This window comes from Leptonotus elevatus, chromosome 14 (assembly GCF_054856555.1).
Source record: "Leptonotus elevatus isolate MCC_2025b chromosome 14, RoL_Lele_1.0, whole genome shotgun sequence".
In the NCBI taxonomy this organism is placed as follows: domain Eukaryota; kingdom Metazoa; phylum Chordata; class Actinopteri; order Syngnathiformes; family Syngnathidae; genus Leptonotus; species Leptonotus elevatus.
In genome coordinates this window covers 416,969-437,128 of record NC_141252.1, presented here as the reverse complement: position 1 = coordinate 437,128, position 20,160 = coordinate 416,969, and the positions used below count along the sequence as shown (strand labels likewise).

The 20,160-nt window shown below is 39.8% G+C and overlaps 1 long non-coding RNA gene across 1 annotated transcript in view; it reads right to left on the bottom strand.

Moving 5' to 3' along the window:
* The window catches only part of LOC147162395 (uncharacterized), a 43,686-nt gene that overhangs the window by 10,256 nt on the left and 13,270 nt on the right, over nucleotides 1-20,160 (bottom strand). The window lies entirely within an intron of this gene.

Genomic DNA, 20,160 nt, shown 5'->3' with positions numbered 1-20,160 from the left:
GCCAGGCATACAAACACCTCCTCCGAGTTAGCATTTGGGGCCAAATCGATAACTTTTGAACTCCCCAACACGGGCGCAGATGGATTCTCCTGACATCTACAGACATATGATGGAAAGCGGGACCGGCTCGTATGAATCACTGGGAACGCCCACTCCGCTAACCTCTTCCCCCCCACAGCCACCCACCTTCCAAGCACCGTCAGCATCAAGCGTCTTTGTACTTAACCCGGTGTATCGCGTTGAGACGCCACCGAACGGCACCGACCGGGATGCTGGACTATTTCTGGATCAGTAGGAGTGGATGATGGCTGCTGAGGTTGTCAAACTCGACGGAGGTGAATCTTGTTTTCCGCAAATGGGCTGACGCATTCTTATTCACCCATTAACCTCCTCGTCTCCATTTGTGTCTACCTCGTTTAATTTGTTTAAATCACATTAGCTGCGTTAATGCAATTCAATGTAGTTTAAACATCGAGGGTGGGGATTTTTGTTTGGTTTTGTCAATAAGTCCGCCAGCTCTTAAAATATATCAAGAATACGCTGTTTACATCAAATTGTACCTTTGGCTCTACCATTGACTTCGCTAAAAACTTTATGCAGCAAAATAAGCATGGAACATTAAAAATGAATGGATTCTGGCAGATATTTCATATTCATTTGATAACTTCATTATTTTTCTTGTATAATTGATATCTTTAAAAACTAAATTTTCCACTCGCTGTCGATTGAAAATGACATCACTGTGCTGAGGAAGTAGGTAACGACCAATCATGGCTCACCTGTTTTCTGGGTTTGGTCAGCAAACTGAGAATTCAAATACGTGGCCTTGGCAATTAAATGTCAAAAATTAATTTTAACTATTTCTATTAGTTAAAATTTCCCCCCCACTTTTGTTAACAAGAGTATGAAAACCTAGAATTTTTTTTAATTATACATTTAGAACATATATGAAATTTGTGATTAATCGCGAGTTAACTAGTGAAGTTATGCGATTAATTACGATTAAAACGTTTAATTGCCTGACGCCGCAAATTTTTCATAATTAAAAAAAAAGAAGAATTTATGGCAGTAAAGTACTAAATCCATTTTTTTTTAACCGTCACATTAGCAAAATAAATTAATTTTCTCTTCTTTTTATTCATTCACTGCCATTGACGTAAAAAAAAAAATCATTTTAACTATTTCTATTAGTTTAACATTTTTCCCCACTTTTGTTAACAAGAATATGAAAACCTAGAATTTTTTATTGTACATTTAGAACCGATATCAAATTTGTGATGAATCGTGAGTTAACTAGTGAAGTCATGCGATTAATTACAATTAAAAAAAATGATCGCCTCTTGCCCCAAATTTAACATAATAAAAAAAAAATGCATTTATGGCAGTGAAGTACTAAATCCATTTTTTTTTAACCGTCACATTAGCAAAATAAATTAATTTTCTCTTCTTTTTATTCATTCACTGCCATTGACGTAAAAAAAAAATCATTTTAACTATTTCTATTAGTTTAACATTTTTCCCCACTTTTGTTAACAAGAATATGAAAACCTAGAATTTTTTATTGTACATTTAGAACCGATATCAAATTTGTGATGAATCGTGAGTTAACTAGTGAAGTCATGCGATTAATTACAATTAAAAAAAATGATCGCCTCTTGCCCCAAATTTAACATAATAAAAAAAAAATGCATTTATGGCAGTGAAGTACTAAATCCATTTTTTTTTAACCGTCACATTAGTAAAATAAATTAATTTTCTCTTCTTTTTATTCATTCACTGCCATTGACGTAAAAAAAAAAAATCATTTTAACTATTTCTATTAGTTTAACATTTTTCCCCACTTTTGTTAACAAGAATATGAAAACCTAGAATTTTTTATTGTACATTTAGAACCGATATCAAATTTGTGATGAATCGTGAGTTAACTAGTGAAGTCATGCGATTAATTACAATTAAAAAAATGATCGCCTCTTGCCCCAAATTTAACATAATTAAAAAAAAATGCATTTATGGCAGTGAAGTACTAAATCCATTTTTTTTTAACCGTCACATTAGTAAAATAAATTAATTTTCTCTTCTTTTTATTCATTCACTGCCATTGACGTAAAAAAAAATCATTTTAACTATTTCTATTAGTTTAACATTTTTCCCCACTTTTGTTAACAAGAATATGAAAACCTAGAATTTTTTATTGTACATTTAGAACCGATATCAAATTTGTGATGAATCGTGAGTTAACTAGTGAAGTCATGCGATTAATTACAATTAAAAAAATGATCGCCTCTTGCCCCAAATTTAACATAATTAAAAAAAAATGCATTTATGGCAGTGAAGTACTAAATCCATTTTTTTTTAACCGTCACATTAGTAAAATAAATTAATTTTCTCTTCTTTTTATTCATTCACTGCCATTGACGTAAAAAAAAATCATTTTAACTATTTCTATTAGTTTAACATTTTTCCCCACTTTTGTTAACAAGAATATGAAAACCTAGAATTTTTTATTGTACATTTAGAACCGATATCAAATTTGTGATGAATCGTGAGTTAACTAGTGAAGTCATGCGATTAATTACAATTAAAAAAATGATCGCCTCTTGCCCCAAATTTAACATAATTAAAAAAAAATGCATTTATGGCAGTGAAGTACTAAATCCATTTTTTTTTAACCGTCACATTAGTAAAATAAATTAATTTTCTCTTCTTTTTATTCATTCACTGCCATTGACGTAAAAAAAAATCATTTTAACTATTTCTATTAGTTTAACATTTTTCCCCACTTTTGTTAACAAGAATATGAAAACCTAGAATTTTTTATTGTACATTTAGAACCGATATCAAATTTGTGATGAATCGTGAGTTAACTAGTGAAGTCATGCGATTAATTACAATTAAAAAAATGATCGCCTCTTGCCCCAAATTTAACATAATTAAAAAAAAATGCATTTATGGCAGTGAAGTACTAAATCCATTTTTTTTTAACCGTCACATTAGTAAAATAAATTAATTTTCTCTTCTTTTTATTCATTCACTGCCATTGACGTAAAAAAAAATCATTTTAACTATTTCTATTAGTTTAACATTTTTCCCCACTTTTGTTAACAAGAATATGAAAACCTAGAATTTTTTATTGTACATTTAGAACCGATATCAAATTTGTGATGAATCGTGAGTTAACTAGTGAAGTCATGCGATTAATTACAATTAAAAAAATGATCGCCTCTTGCCCCAAATTTAACATAATTAAAAAAAAATGCATTTATGGCAGTGAAGTACTAAATCCATTTTTTTTTAACCGTCACATTAGTAAAATAAATTAATTTTCTCTTCTTTTTATTCATTCACTGCCATTGACGTAAAAAAAAATCATTTTAACTATTTCTATTAGTTTAACATTTTTCCCCACTTTTGTTAACAAGAATATGAAAACCTAGAATTTTTTATTGTACATTTAGAACCGATATCAAATTTGTGATGAATCGTGAGTTAACTAGTGAAGTCATGCGATTAATTACAATTAAAAAAATGATCGCCTCTTGCCCCAAATTTAACATAATTAAAAAAAAATGCATTTATGGCAGTGAAGTACTAAATCCATTTTTTTTTAACCGTCACATTAACAAAATAAACGCAACTTCTAATGTGAATGGACTGTCCATGAAGTGACACGCCTGTTAAGATGTTACCCTGTGAGAATGACATAAACACAAACGCACGCACATAGACATGCATACGCAGATGAGGATGGCTGCGGGTCACATGGGACCCATGTTCCAATCTCCTGTACAAATCTGCGACGAGGCGTTTGTGGGTTGTTGTTGTTTTTTCTTTTCTGGCCTGTCCCGTGGGAACCGGCACAGATAATTAATTTGGTTTCATAAACGTCTGTTGCCACATACTCGGGGACTGGGAGTTCGCTTTAAACAAATAATTGCATTTCCACATCTTTCCCAGGTAAGCCGCATGGAATAATCCGAATAATCAAGTTCATGTGTGCATGGTTGGATCTCGACATATAAATCGGGAGTTCAAGTTGGAAAAGTCCACAGCTGCTGCTAGGTTTCCTGGGAAATCAGAGAGAGACACTGACAACAAATAAATACTTTTGCTGGAATTGGGAAGGGGGGAATAATTAAGCGAGAGCGAGGAATACGGAGAAGGGGAAATGATTTCAGAAGGGACAGAGGGAGTAAAATGTTGATGCTCGCTGGCAGCCTTGAGAATGCAGCCTGCTTGCTGGGCTGCAATCAAATCCATATAAACGGAGTCATCATTCACTTGAACGCTGCTTCATCACCGTTACCAAAGGAAGGAAAATGCACTGAGCGGACACAACTTTCAAGTACACCCGCTCAATGTTAAGACAAAAATAGTAACGGTAACTCGAATTTGTTCGCGTGATGCCCGCAATGTCACACAATTGAGAAACTGACGGAAAATGTAAAGGAAGAATATGCCTCAAAATGTTCACAGAAAATTCCATTTCCTGGTATAGCGTAATGTGTCTCAACGTAGAAGAAGAAAGTAGAAAATAAAATGAGAATCTAACCTAAAAGCCATCATACGTATCATAATGTAAAACAATATTGTATATATATCAGATTTAATGACAACACATTGCAGTGAGTCGTATCATAATACAGGGGACTCCTACATGCTTGCGCTTTGGAACCCGTGGATTCATATACTGTATTTTTTCTTTCTATATTTTGTCCCACTTTTTAGGGGGGAAAATGCGGAGTTTCTCAGTTGTTTTTTATTATTTTATTTTACCTATGCAATGGGCATCAATTTTTAACCTTTATATAAAAAAATTTAATCTCATTTTTTATTTTTGTGTTTGTTTTTACTTGTATTTATTTATGGTATATATATTTGTTTTTATTTCTATTTCTATTTATTTTATGTATTTAATATTTGAATTATATTTTTATATCCGTTTTTCCCCCCACTTTTATTTATCTATTTATTTGTTTGATCGCTATTTGCTTGGTCTGGCCTGGTCTCTAACTTTCTTTCAGAGTTAGGGTCACTGCAACAATCAATGCTAAACGTTAGCCCATCAAGCTAGCAGGCCTTTTCTCAGGGCAACGTTTTGTTGTTTTGAACGCACAACTTGAAAAGTCAAAGCAAAAAAATGTACCTAATGATCGTTGATCTCGAAACCCTTAAAGGCACAACTTTACATATACTTGAACGATCATGTAAAATTCTTAACTACAGCCTTAAAGTCAGGCTGTGTTCATTATTATCATGTCAGATTATGCTTGCCATTCACAATCGCTGTCATATCTGGTGCTTTCTGTGCTTTCCATCCTGCTGCATTTCTAAGAAAATCTCTCAGCGTGACACAGCAAACTCAGTCGAGTCTGTTCTCAACCTTCGCGTAAATAAGCCAAATCTCGGAGATGCTCCGAGAAATGACGGAAATGACAAGAACGATGCGAGACAGACAGGACCATGTTGGAAATGAAGAGATTATGTTTAATCCCTAAAACTCCTCTGGGTGGGGTGGGGGGGGGGGGGGGGGGGGATAGTGCTTCAAGTCTGTCTCAAGAAAGGGTGTCGCTCGCCTGGGATCGTTTTTACAGGTGCCATTTGTTGTCATTTCACTTCGATAAATCACCCCCAAAAAACGGCGAGAACGCCACAATGACGCGGGAGCTGCCCACGTTTAGCTGAGAGTGCGAGGAGAAAAAACAGCCAATCAATGAGCGGGCACGCCCGAGTCGATCCGGAGCCTCTTCCATCACCGTCTGCACCAATAAGATGGACGCTTACCTGTGCACTTACTCGGCTGGCAGGCGCAGTCAGCGAGCGTGGAAACACCAAGTCAGGGAAAAGAAAAAGTGCCTCTCGCTCACTCGGCGCGCTCGCTAATGCATCTTCCTCCCGTCCTGCTGCGCTCACACAGCTGCTAAGTAGTCATGGATTAGCCGCGAGAAAGCAGGGATAGGACCTACGCTTTGTGTTGTGGTGGTGGTTGTTTTTTTTTGGGGGGGGGGTCAAAAGTGGGGGGGGGGGTGTAAAATAAAAACAGAGGTACACGAGCAATATACTAGCACAAAGCAGGAGCGGCATGGCTCATGTGGTAGAGCGGCTGTCTTTTAACCTGAAGGTTGTGGGTTTGTTCTTCATCCCTGGAGTATCTTTATTTATATATATATTTTTAAACATTTTAATTATTATTATTTTTAAATAAACTGGTACTAAATATACTGTAGTTCCAATTCAACAACTGTAAAATTGGAAAATCCATGTTCAAACAATGACACAAAACCTGGCCAACTCATTTCCTCACTCTTTCTCAATTCTGGCATATGTATACCAAATTGCCAGAGGTGCATTTTTCATTGGCCCATTCTTTGCATATGTGACAACAAACCCCCCAAATGACTGAGACAAGTTGCCCCAAACTACCATGTTGGCTAAAATTTGCTCCAGTTTAAAGTTAGCTTAAAACAGAGCAGTGACTGCGACGAGACAAGATGCCTGAATCTCTCCTCTAACGAGTCCACATGATTTGCTGCTAGAATTTGTCTCTGCATGACGCCCTTTTCAAAATATGAAGTTGGAAAACGTTACTTTGGCTTGCGCAAAACAGATAACTGGCACTGCTCTCAGCTCACAGTGTGCTATTCTCTTCCCTGACTGACGACGAAAACTAGTATTTCACTTTTTGTTGTTGCGCCCTCTGGTGGAGAAGAAAATTGCAATGGGACAACTTGCCCTTGATACAACTCGTCCCGGTCTCCCCTACTAGTGCCTTTAGAAGTCAGGCTCTTCTTCTGTGGAACCATCTTGACATCTTCCTGAGGGCAGATTGGAGAATAAACCCGAAACTATTCTGTCCTCGCTTAGCTCTTAGCTACCGCTAAGAGATCTCCAAGCCTTTCTTCCTCCATGTCGGATGTCAACGTGGCCCTCGCCATCCTTCAATTTAATCAGTCAACCAACGGCGACCGCTTACACCAAGTTGACTAAAAGGCCTCCTCTAAGACATCAGACCTTTTTTTTTTAATTCAACCAATTGGCACAGTCAGTGTTTGCGCCGCATATTAATCGCCTCTTTTTTCCCTCCGACAGATGCTCCTCTTCGCTCTTCTTACGCAAGGCGTTTATCCGCGTGAGCGCGAAGCGTGTTTCTGCGCACATGTTGGGGCTGAACTGAACATCCTCCGTCTCAAAGGAATCCTACTGATCCTATTTGCGGAGGAGGCGAAGTGAAACTTTTATCAGGTGCAAGCAGGATCGGCCGCTGTGAGCCGAAGTGAAGCCGCCGGCCATGTTTTGTGTGTGTGTGTGTGTGTGTGTGTTTTTTGTTTGTTTGTTTTTTTGCATTTGGATGATGTTCGTTTAAGCGGCCCAACTGAATAAATATGTGACATCAGCAGTCGGGCGTCCGGGGAGATGCACGACAGAAAAGCACCAGACAAAAGCAAACCGACATTCAACAGGATCATGGCTCGATTGAATTGAATTTTCACAATAGATTTACTACAAATTAACAAATCACTGTTTTATTGACCTTTACGGTCTAATAACATTAAATCCAGTTAATAATTGTATTGTTTTTTTCATGACATGTAATTACATTTTAATTTAAAAGGCTACCGACGACGACAATGATGACGTATTGACACCAATAATAACTTATAATGATTATGATTGACATAATGTCAATGAATAAAACACATATTTAGAAATCATTGATATGACTTTTAAAGAAATTCATCAATCAACACAATATGTAGTAATTTAGTGAAAGTATATCTAGGCATTCTATACATAAACCTTACATAAGCGATTTTTTATTATATCAAATCATATAATTTTTATTTAAATTTGGTGCTGGTATTTTAACAATTACCAACCCTGCATTTTGAAAAATAAAATACTCGAATTTCTGAATTCCTTTTGAACACCTGATGTTGACCGACGAGCGCACATCTACGTATTGCTTTTCAGAGCTCGATGTACGCAATAGTGGTTCCAATATGCTGCTAAGATAGGAACGCGTCCTCCCCTTTTGAAGCTACAGCCGTTGCTTACGGGGCTCATTTGAACTTGACTTGTACGAGGTCACATGATAATGAGCTCACCCTCACGTCCTTGATCTCACGCTGTCGTCTCCCTCGTCTCCCTCGTCTCCCTCCTCCCCCCTCACCCACAAATGACCTTTGCTGCTGACACGCCGGCCCACGACTTCTCGGTGTAGGTGACACAGCCGTGACAGAATGCGTAAAAGACGGATGAGGAGATGCGGGGGGAGGTTCGCATCAGCGGAGTGCCAAATGTTCAATGTGGGATATGCTTAAGAATTGGAACATTTAAAAAATACCGAATTCTAGTAGCGATGTATTCAGCTAAATGTGTAAACGTGTTCATTAAGATGGCCCGATTAATTTTACAGCGGGGAATTCGGGGATACAAAGTTGAATTTTTTTTTGAGAGAGTTTAGTTTTGAATCTGTCGAGAATTATGGAAGGAGATGCTAAATGACACGAAATTTGGGAATTTTGTCTTAGAAAATGGAGAACACTAAAAAAGTAGATGATTAGGGGAATGTGAACAATAATTTCCAAGAAGCGTAGGATTTTTCATTTTTTGGGGAAAAAAAGGTGTCAGGAACTAACACATTCATGTCTCATGAATTTGGAATTTCAGTTTGAAAATGATGTATTGTTAAAAAAAAGGGAAATTTTATGGAATGTTTAAAAAAATATATAATATCCCAAGATGTTCTGAATGGGTTGAACAGCTTTAAGTTGGAATGATTTGAATCTGTGAGAAATGTGGAAGGAGGAGCTAAATATGTCAAATGGCTCTTCATTTTGGGGCGAAAATGTGGAATTATGAAAAAGTGGAAAATATCATTTGCGTTAAAGAAACTTAAGCTTAGACCAACGGTCCTGTTTAGTTATTGTCGCTCCATTATCATTGCCGTAAGGTGCCCTCAACATGTCATTAGATTGTCAAATCATTATCAAGATCTCATTTTCCGCTTCTGACGCTTTTCTCTGAGCGCCCCCCCCCCCCCCCCCCCTCAGATGTAGCGACTTTAAAGAAAAACACAGTTTTGTTCCACGGGATTGACAGGGAAGGACGGCAGCAAGCCCGTATTTACATTTCAGTCAATAGACGATTCACTCGTGTGTTTGAGTGACCTTGTAAAGTCGGTAATCCCTGCTTTACAATGAATAAATACATAAACAAGGACATTCGCCACTCCAAAGCGACATGCAAACCATTGGAGGAAATGAGGTGCTGCGAGTTGGGGTCAATCAGATTCAACAGATTTTTAACAAAATTATTGAATGTTTTAAATTTGTATTTTTTTCTTTTCTTTTCTTATTTTTATGTTATTATTTAGATTTTTGGGGATTTTTTTTTTTTTTTTTTAGGTGGATTTGATCGGTGAATTTGCGCAAAGCAAAGGACGTAAAAAAAAAAAGATGGGGGGTAATAATTAATTTAAAAAAACATGCAAAATAGTGCACTATAGCACCATCTAGTGGTGAACTAATAATTCATTCAAAAAAACGACTGTTACTGTCAACAGTATGCAAAAAAAATTTGTATCGCGTAAATGTTTATATATATATATATATATATATATATCGCTTGTCACCGTCTGCTTTACTCTGGCAAGCTTTTACTAGCTTTATTTTTACTAGCTCCTCTCGCTAGCCGCTCTTGTTAGCTGCTAATTCCGGCTTGTTTCTTTGAGCCGTCACTCGCAGAGATGCTCGTTTGCGCACGCCCCCCCCCCCCCCCCAAAAAAAAATGGTGGCAGGGTAGCAAAATGTGGTCTTTCTGAGCCACGGTGCTCTTGCGTGCTTCTAATGCTATTCTTTGACCACTAGATGGCGCTAAGGACTACACACTGGGGCTTTAAGCAAATATGACAAAAGCTAATTTTTTTCACCCCTCCACCCCCCCTTAGACAATATTGAACAGTTTTGCCACAAATTACACCCCCCCCTCCCCCACCCCCACAACACACACACACATGCAAATAAACCCACACACATCCAAAACAGGTCCTTAGGGTGTGTTTAGCCCCGAGGTTGCCATCTGTTCCCGCCTCCTTGGTATGCAGAGTTTCCCATCCATTCCTTCTTGGCTGCTGTAGTGGTAGAATGTGCACGTTTGATTTTTCTGCGCACGCTGGCCTGTGTGTGATGTTTGCGTGTCGTCCTATGATGCCATGTAGCATCAAGCACTAATCCTTCAGTATCCAGAAGCGGATCTGTTAAGGCTTCACATGCCTCCCGGCTTTGTATATCCAAGAAATTGTTTGCTGACTCTGGTGCTGCAGGCTCCAATTTGCTGCTGCGCCCCAGTTTACTCCTGCCCTTAGTCTCGTCTTGGATAAAAATGCATGTTCTGGCCATGGATGGAGATATTGTCTTACCGCGGGTCGCTCATTGGTTGAGGATATTCGTCATTACAACGTTTGAGGAAATGTGCCTCGAAATGACAAAAATAAACATGTTGTGGTGGGTCTGCTCGATTATGAAGAACATATTAATCACGATTATTTTGGTAATAATTGAAATCACGGTTAGGACGATCATTAATTTTTTGGGTACAAAACAAGAAAATGTTTAAACATAAAAATATTAAGACAAATAATATTGTATGGAACACAAATTATATAAGTTCCTTTTGGATTAAACTAATTTTATTAATTATTTTTTTTTATTATTTTTTGAAGTGCAAATGTATACATTTAAAAACTTCAAACAACTCAAAATTTGCATTAATCTTTTTTTTTTTTAACGATTATGCTGATTTTGTAATTGTGGAGTGTAAAAATTTAAATTGCAATTGAAGTTCGATTAATTGCACAGCCGTATGTTGTGGTATACGTGCTCACGTCAACCTAACCTCTTGCTACAGTATAATACTCCGGAGTCTCCACTTTGCTGCGTCTGCCTATTTATCTGTTGCCCTCACTCGTCCTCTCGAACGAAATCCTTGCCACAAAAGAAATTTCAGTTGGAGTTCCAAGCATTATAGTTGCAGTATATGATGCTGAACACTTAAACTTTCTGCCCTCAGTCTCCTTTTGGATAAAATGTGTCTCCTTATGCGTAGACGTAAACACAAAATAGTCCTCGCCTCTTTGCTGTTGATAACAAAACGGCACAAAATGCGAAAAATGGGACACATTTATGGAGCCATATCAATCATGCAGCTGCTCTGTATTAAATATAAAATACATTAGGGAAAGTAAGGTCCCACATGCAAACACGCCACTGGCTGTTGACTCGGCGTTGTTCTTTTCTAATGACTTGGGCTTGATTGGAATATTTGCCTCACATGCACGCACACACACATCAATGGTATTAAAAACTTTACTAAGGGACGATCGATACCGTTTACAGTACAGCGAGACTCGGGACGGATTCTAATTCAAACATCCATACATTATTAATGACATTAGCAAGCCCTGAAATTTAAAGGAGACAACCTGCCGCGTTTAATTAAGGCAGCTGTCATTGGGAGAGGAATAATAGCCGTGGAAGAGGAACAAAGCATTTGTCGAACCCGTACAGACGAAGTCCAGTAGGGTCAAAGACGACGCTATCATGGCTCGATAACGAATCAACGCCTCATCAAGAAAAGCTCACAAAAATAGGCACCGGTTCGAAGGTGTTAACCCGTTTAACAACGAAAGCAGTCGCAGCTACCGAGACACAATTTCTCTCGGCCACGTTCTTCATGCTTTCCAAATCGCAAAGGTTTTGGGGGCTGGATTCTTAATACATAAAATCTAGGGTGCTAGTTTCTTGTAAACTTTTTTTTTTTTTTTTTTTTTAATTCAGAGCACTATTGTCCATGATGTAACGTTACTTTATGTCAGCGCACAAAGTAAATCTTCTTCGCATTGCTGTCAAATATAGCGCACAATATACAGTCCTTTTGCGCGCTCCCTATCGAACTTAATATTCTCCGCTCTCAGCAATTAACCTGCTGAATAACACAGGGATAATGCTTAAATCCCTAATAATAGGGATTAGCTGGTAATCAACCGCAAGGATCCTCCGGCGCCGCCATTGCGGAGACATTTTAACTCTTAATTCCGCTGTTTTATTTTGTGTTTTTTTTTTTTTTTTTTTTTACTGAGAAGAGACGCAGACATGAAAGAAAGCCATCGTCCGAGTTCATCTGGGTTCAGCGGCGGGGGGACTCCAAAACTTCCGAGGATGAAGCGTAAGAGTTGGCTAATTACAAAGCGGCTTAACGTGCTCATAATTTGCCGGGTTTTTTTCTTCTTTTGTAGCGCGGGTTATCGACGAGTCACAGCGGTGTCATTTCAGAGGCGGGGCGAGTTGGGGTTGTAGGGCTGAATTATTGTGTTCGAATGGAGAAACGGAGCAACGGTTGAAAAACATGTATTGGTAGGTTGATTGGAGACTCTGGATTGTCTGAATTAAAGTATGCAGATGGTAAACAACTTGGGGAGGTCGAATTGGTTGACATTTCTGCTAATTGTTGCCCGATGAGACTCAAGGTCAACTTATATTACACTCTAAAAACAGTTGGGTCAAAAGTAACCCAATTATGGATCAAAAATGGACCGAGCCACTTTATGGGTCAATTTGACCCAACTTTCCGAGTTGTTTTATACCAAATGACCCAATTTTTTGACCCAGATATAAAGGACTTGACCAATATTGTTTTACACTAAAAGACCCATTTCTTGACTCAAAGTTGGGTCATATTGACCCAAGTAGAGGATCGGTCCATTTTTGACCCATAGTTGGGTTCTTTTTGACCCAACTGTTTTTATTGTCGGCCTGTTCCCAAGACCTCCCTCCTGTGTCCATGGACGGAAGGCTGTCTCCATGGCAACGAGACGTTATGCGCATCCGCTGGGACTCTTGATACGCGCACATCCACAACATCACATGCATAACAAGACCTTACATTTCGCCGCATATGTTGAATCCGAAAATGCCTTCTTTGTGTTCGTATCTATATTTTCCCAATCTGCATTCACGGGCAAACGCCGTGGACCCGAATAGACATCGATCCGCTCCTCCTTCCGCACTCGAGCACCTGAAGGCTTTTGTCCGGCCGCGCGTTCATGCTTGCAGGTGCGCCGCAGCATGTACAGCATAAGACATCCGCGTGCGCGTGTGGTAGGATGAAGCGGCTTCAACTTTATCCTCCGCGCGGCAGATAAGGATCAGAGACGTCTTGATAGAAGGAATTAGGAGCAGAGATTCCATTGATCTCTAATAGGGCGCTACAAACCTGTGAGCGCATCCGTGGAGAAGCCACCCATGCGGATGCGCGCGCACGTTTATGCAGAACGTGTGCATTTCGTTTTGTACGAGATTGAGGAGAGAATGCACTGACGGCATCACAAAGCGGCTTTTCAATGTCTTCTCTGACTTTTTCGATGTCAGCAAATTTGAACCAGAATGAGACATTTCAGGCAGAATACATTTTTATATGCATTTTATTTTTTCAATCTTGTTTTTAAACCTGAATTATAAATACATAAATAATAATTATTTTATTTTAAATTTCTTTTGTTTGAATTCTCCATTTATTCAAAATTATTTTCATAAATGTTTTCAACTTTTTATACCTATATATATATATTCTACTTTTGTTAACCTTTTTGATAGTCATTTTTTAATCAATGTTTTCATTTCAATTTATACCAAAATGTTTGGAAAAAGCTCCTTTTCCTGTTATTAAATAAAACATTTTAAAACTAAAATTTAATAAATAAAACTACAGTAATTCCATTGCTTGAATAACATTTTTTATACTCAATTTATTGTACACATTTGCAGAGAGAATTTTGTTTGAATTCACCTCTACGCTCATTTTTTTTTTATCACCTTTTTGCACCTAATTTAGAAAATATATTTTTGTCTGCTATAATTGAAGAAATTATTCTTTTATTCCTTGTTCCATTGTTATTATTTATTGTTGAGGGTGTTAAAACGCACAAAACTCACCAAACTTTGCATCGGACCTTTTGGTTGTCATACAAGATTAAAAAAAATAGAATTAAACTTTTTAACCCCAAAATTTAAAATGTTTTTCTTTGTTTGTTTTAATTCCCCCTTTTTTTTAACCTCAATTTGTAGTTTTCAGCACATATTCGGTGAGAAGTAATCAATGATCAATCAATCAAGGAAGTGCTATATTGTTTTTTTTCTTTCTTATTAACATCTATCGACGTGAAAATGTATTTTTTCTAATCACATCCTAACAATTACACCTACCTCAGCTGTTGCTATGATAAAAAAAAAAAGAAGCATTTCTCAAAAAAAAGTCGAGCCTAAAATGCTAACTGCTAGCATGTGCTAATGTCACACAAGACCTTTTGTCCTTACTTGTAAAAACTCTTGCTTATTGCTTGTTTTAAATGGAACCTTCTCGAAGTGGAGCATCTCTTGAACGGCTCCCGTTGACACTGCTAAAGATTGCTTCATCGCAAATACACTTGCAAAAATCCATTTTGTGTAACCACACAGCACGGGCATCATCATCATTATATTCCAAAGCTTGAACGTGGCTATATAGCGTGCGTCGAGATATCCTTATCAGCCGCGTCACTTGAAGAGCTGTGCGAGTGTAAAGCGATACCGCGGGAAGTGAAGCGATAACGAAAGCGGTCTAGATTTCACGGGGCGCTATCAGCCATTATCTGCTCGGACTGTAATGACGGCATCCTTTCTCTCGTCCCGCTGTCAGAACCTACCCTTCGAAAACCTTCACGGGGTAGCCGTTAAAATAGTCGGAGAGTTGCCATTTTCACACCGTTATGTACTGAGAGCATAAAGGGATGGAGATAGAGATATTTTTTTCACCCCCCCCCCCCCCCCCGCCCCCCCCCGCAAGGAGAAAAAGCTCCGTTCCGTTTGTTTTGTTCACACATTTAATCCTTGAGAGATTCTCCACAATAAAAGCTTCCCGGTTGTTTGGGGGTCTGCCCCCGAGAGGTCCTGGAAGTTGGCGATGAATGACTTTTTTCCCTTTTTTCTAGTCCAGCAAATTAAAGACAGCCCAGAAGAGAAGACAGCCTCATCGCTTAATCAGCTAATGAGCTTCCGAACATCCTCCATGCAACGCCGCCGCACGCCGCCGCACGCCGGCACGCACGCCGCTCTTATCCTCGTTTCAGTCCTCTGAAGATCGCTCCGTCACAGACTAAAAACAGTCCGTTCGGCCTCTTTAAAATAGATTTTGCAGATCGACTTTGAAGGAGGGCCAGAAAAAGCCCCCCCCCCCCCCCCCACGCCCATCAAAAGGCCCCTTCAAACTTTGATGATTGCCGACGTTGTTTGGAAGTTCGGGTTAAACGGGGGGAATGCTCGTACAAGTATGCGCAAGTGGTTGGTGTTTACCCCCGAGGGTTACGCGCGACCTTTTGGCCACATCGCCACACATTTTCACAGATCCCGATAAGAGTGAAACAAACCATTGAGGGGTTTTTTTTGTGTTTTTTTTTTATAGCTGTAAGTGTGGGAAAGACGAGAAGATATGCGATGGGAAAAATGTCTGAGAAACGAAGGAGAGAGTTTATATGAAAGCCATTTAATTAAAAATGGACTGTGATAGGATTACGTCGCTTAATTCTCATTTCTCATTTTGACCTTGACTTAACCATCCCGCTACTGTGAGATGATGACGGTCAATGAACAGTCAATGAGATTTTTTTATTTTTTTTTTTCACCTGCAGTGAGGAGCATCTCCACATTCTGATGCGGGCTTGCAGTTTGAAACAACTGCAGTCATCGTAATGATGTTGTGAGTTTTATATTTGATCTTACACTCCTCAAACTGCGGGGGTCAAAAAGAACCCAATTTTTGGTCATAAATGGGACCGACCTGCTATTTGGCTCGATTTGACCCAATTTTTGTTTTGAGTTGTTTTGATATAAAACAACCCAAAATGAAGTCAAGTGGACTGAGAAGGGCAGTCAATTTTTTGACCAAAATTGGGTTCAATTTGACCCAACATTTTTGTGTGGGTTCGTGAAATCTGTGAAACTCACCCACGTGTGGTAACACAAAAGCAAGTTTTTTTTTGGGGGGGGGGGGTTTGACCCAAAATGTTGGGTTATTATTTATTAAACTGGCAGAACTCTAAAATAATAATAAATAATAATAATAATAATTTTGTGGGTTATTCATTTGACTCAGCTTTTTGGGGTTAAACAAATAACCCCAAAAATTTGGGTGAATTCCTTTTTGACTCAATTTGGTTTATTTTTGACTCAAATGTTTTTTGTGTTCTCTATTCATTTAGTTTCCAAACATGCTTTCAGTCATGAGCGCAGTATTCTGATGAAATCTTTTCTATTGCATTTATTTATTAAAAAAAAAAAGGGGTATTTTAAACAACGCTAAAGATTTAATAGAAAGTGGAGTCAAATTGACCTAAGTAGTAGATTTGTTCATTTTTTTTACCCAAATTAGGTTATTTTTGGCCCAACTGTTTTTAAAAGTAATCCAATTTGCTGAAAAGCAGCCCAGTATTTTAGTGTGCATAACTTCCGGATCCGCTTTGTGAGTTAAAATCACATTTAAATGTGACATATGTTCCAAATGGACCTCTAAGGAATTCACGTCATGAAAACTCGCTCCCAGAAATTAGGGCCAATCGTAAATTTTGTGTCACAGCTCTTTGGTGGTTGCACTGCACGGACAATGAAAAAGATCCTGGTCAATGCAAACGAGCCCAATCAGAAAATGAACAGTGAATGAAAGAGCACCTGATTCAATGGCTTCATTCTCCTCTCATTTTGTCCTTGACCTGCCATGCCGCCACTTTCTGCTGCTTTTTCATCCCTCCCCTGCAGCCATGTCTCCGCCACCCCCACACGCCCACACCCGCTCCCGCCATCCTCGTCCCGCTCGACTTCGAGAGAGGCTGATGAAAAGAACGGCCGATTCTTTATCTCATCACATCTCGTTTGCCACCATTCAGCTCCGCTTCCTCCGTTTGTGTGTGTGTGTGTGTGTGTGTGTGTGTGTGCGTGTGTCCACTGTCCAGGTTCAGATTGCCAAACTGATTACATGACTTCCTGTTTAGCAATGGACCTCAATGGCTGATGCAGTCCTGTCCCATGCTACAAATAAATACGGTCCAACGGCAACTCAACGGCGGTTAGCACTACAAAATTGTCGCGCGAGTGAGTGTTTTTTTTTCCCTTAGCTGATCAATGTATTGACCAATGCATAACGAGGCACGTGTGTGTGTGTGTGTGTGTGTGTGTGTGTGTGTGTGTGTGTGTGTGTGTGTGTGTGTGTGTGTGTGTGTGTGTGTGTGTGTGTGTGTGTGTGTGTGTGTGTACGGGAAGCTGCCAGCGTCTGGAGGTCAACAGGAATTATTTCTGCAACATCATGGCGGGGAGGCAATGTTTGCTGTTGAGCCGTCATTTACACAGCATCCAATTTGGGCTAACTGCCGCCCCGCGGCGCACGTCTGTCCGTCAAACGCACGCGCGTCCGTCCACGTTGTTGGTTTAGATGATATCCATTTCAGCCGGGCAAACAGCAAACCAGCGTGGAGGTGCATTAGCTATTTATTAGCAAACATTAGCAGTGGTGCACCCGCTGGCTGTATGAATAGAAGAGTTACTTTTTTTTTTTTTTTACTAAGGCTAAAACGAAACTGGAAAGTGTAAGACCTGTCAGTGACGGGCCGGCCGATGACTGCATGAACAGTAACTGAGAAACGGACTAATGAATGCATGAACAGTAAGTATAAGACTGACCGATGACTGCATGAACAATGAGTGAAAGGATGGCCAATGACTGCATGAACAGTAATTGTGAGATGACCGATGACTGCATGAGCAGTAAGTGTGAAACCGACCAATGACTGCTTGAACAATGAGTGAGAGACTGACCAATGACTACATGAGTAATGAATGCGAGGATGGCAAATGATTATATGAGTAGCAAGTTTGGGACCAACCAATGACTGGATGAACAGTAAGTGGGAAGCCAACCTATGAATACATTAACAGTAAGTGTGAAATCAAAAGTGTCAGACCGATCGGTGACAAGCCGGCCAATGACTCCATGAACAGTAACTGAGAAACGGACCAATGAATACATGAACAGTAAGTATAAGACTGACCAATGACTGCATGAACAATGAGTGAGAGACTGACCAATGACTACGTGAGTAATGAGTGAGAGGACTGCAAATAATTACATGAGTAGTAAGTTTGGGACAGACCAACGACTGCATGAACAGTAAGTGGGAAACCAACCTATGAATACATGAACAATGAGTGTGAAATCGATCGATAACTGCAAGAGCAGTGTGAAACCGACCAATGACTGCATGAAGAGTATATAAAAGACTGACCAGTAACTGCATGAATAATGACTGACAGACCGACCAATTTCTTCATGAGTAATAAGAGAATGGCCAATGACTACATGAACAGTAAGTGTGAGATGACCAATGGCTGCATGAACTCTAATTAGGAAACTGACCAATGAATACATGAACAGCAAGTGTAACACCGACCAATGACTACATGAAGAAATGAGTGACAGGACCATCAATGACTACTTGAACTTTAACTGTGAGACCGGCCAATGACTGCATGAAGAACCAAACAAGCAAAAGAAGACACAAACATCACATGACCTCTGTTGTAACATGTTTCCTGTCTTTATGTGCTGTAAAATGGAGAAGTCCGTTCTCATCCATCCCTCACAAAAGTCCATGCAGTACTCGAGTCCCGGGGGCAGACGGCCTTCAACCCCGGTCTTCGCGTGACATTCTTCGCGTGACATTTGAAGTTTTGCACTGCCCCGCCCCCTCCTCCAGTGGACTTCCATACTGTGGCGGTGCAAATGAGTCAGCTGGCGGACGGTTGATGCCGCAATCTGCATTCAAGTCAGCATCCGCGAGACCCGGCTGAAAGGCTCCCCTGTGCTTGCGCGTGGTAAACACCGCGTTTGTGTGTGGCGCGTTTTGCAAATATGGCTGTTGAAGGATTCATGCGCACGTGCGGGGCCGCGCCTCGCCGAGTTTGCCGGGTACGCGTTGAGCTCGTTGGCGCCGGAACGAGAATAAGTGGCGCTTTGCCGTGGCAACCGAGGGATGTCAGCAGCAAGGCAGGCAGGCGGAATTGCAGCCTGGTTTTCAGCGCACAGCAGGGGGGGGGGGGGGGGGGGGGGGGGGACAAAGGAGGCACCACCACATCCTTCCTCAGCCTCATTCATGCAGTCATTGGCCGGACTCTTGCTCACGATTCACACAGTCATTGGTCAGTACTTACTCTTCATTTTGTCATTGGCCGCCACTCACTTTTCAAGTAGTCATTAGTTGGTCTTCTACTCACTTAATTCTGTCATTGATCATCACGTACAATTCATATAGTCATTGGCCGCCACTCAATTTTCATGTTGTCATTGGCTGGTCTCTTGTTCGCTGCTCATTCTGCCATTGGTTATCCCTTACTGTTCATGTAATCATTGGTCGCCACTCCCTTTTCATGTAGTCATTGGCCGCCACTCAATTTTCATGTTGTCATTGGCTGGTCTCTTGTTCGCTGCTCATTCTGCCATTGGTTATCCCTTACTGTTCATGTAATCATTGGTCGCCACTCACTTTTCATGTAGTCATTGGTTGGCCTCTTAACAGCTGTTCATTTAGTCATTGGCCTCTTGTTCTTTGGTTATCATTTATTGTTCATGTAGTCATTGGCAGTCACTCACTGCTCATGTAGTCATTGGCCAGCCTCTTACGCATGCTTCATGCAGTCATTCTTTGTCACGTACAATTCATGTAGTCATTGGTCGCCACTCACTTTTCATGTAGTCATTGGCCGGTCTCTTACTCACTGTTCATTCTGTCATTGGTCATCACTTTGTGTTCATACAGTCATCTCACAGCTGATGTTCATATAGTCATTGGTCGGTCTCACAATCATTGTTCATGAAGTCGTTGGCAGTCAACTCACTATTCATGTAGTCATCGGTCGGCCTGTCGCTCATTGTTCATGCAGTCTTTGGTTGCTCTCACATTTAATGTTCATGTAGTCATCGAGCAAACCTCTTCCTCCGTGTCCATGCAGCCATTGGTCCTCATCACTTAACCCACTTCTTTGCTGCCCCTTGTAGCTGTACTTAAGAACATGAAAGGAGTGCGCC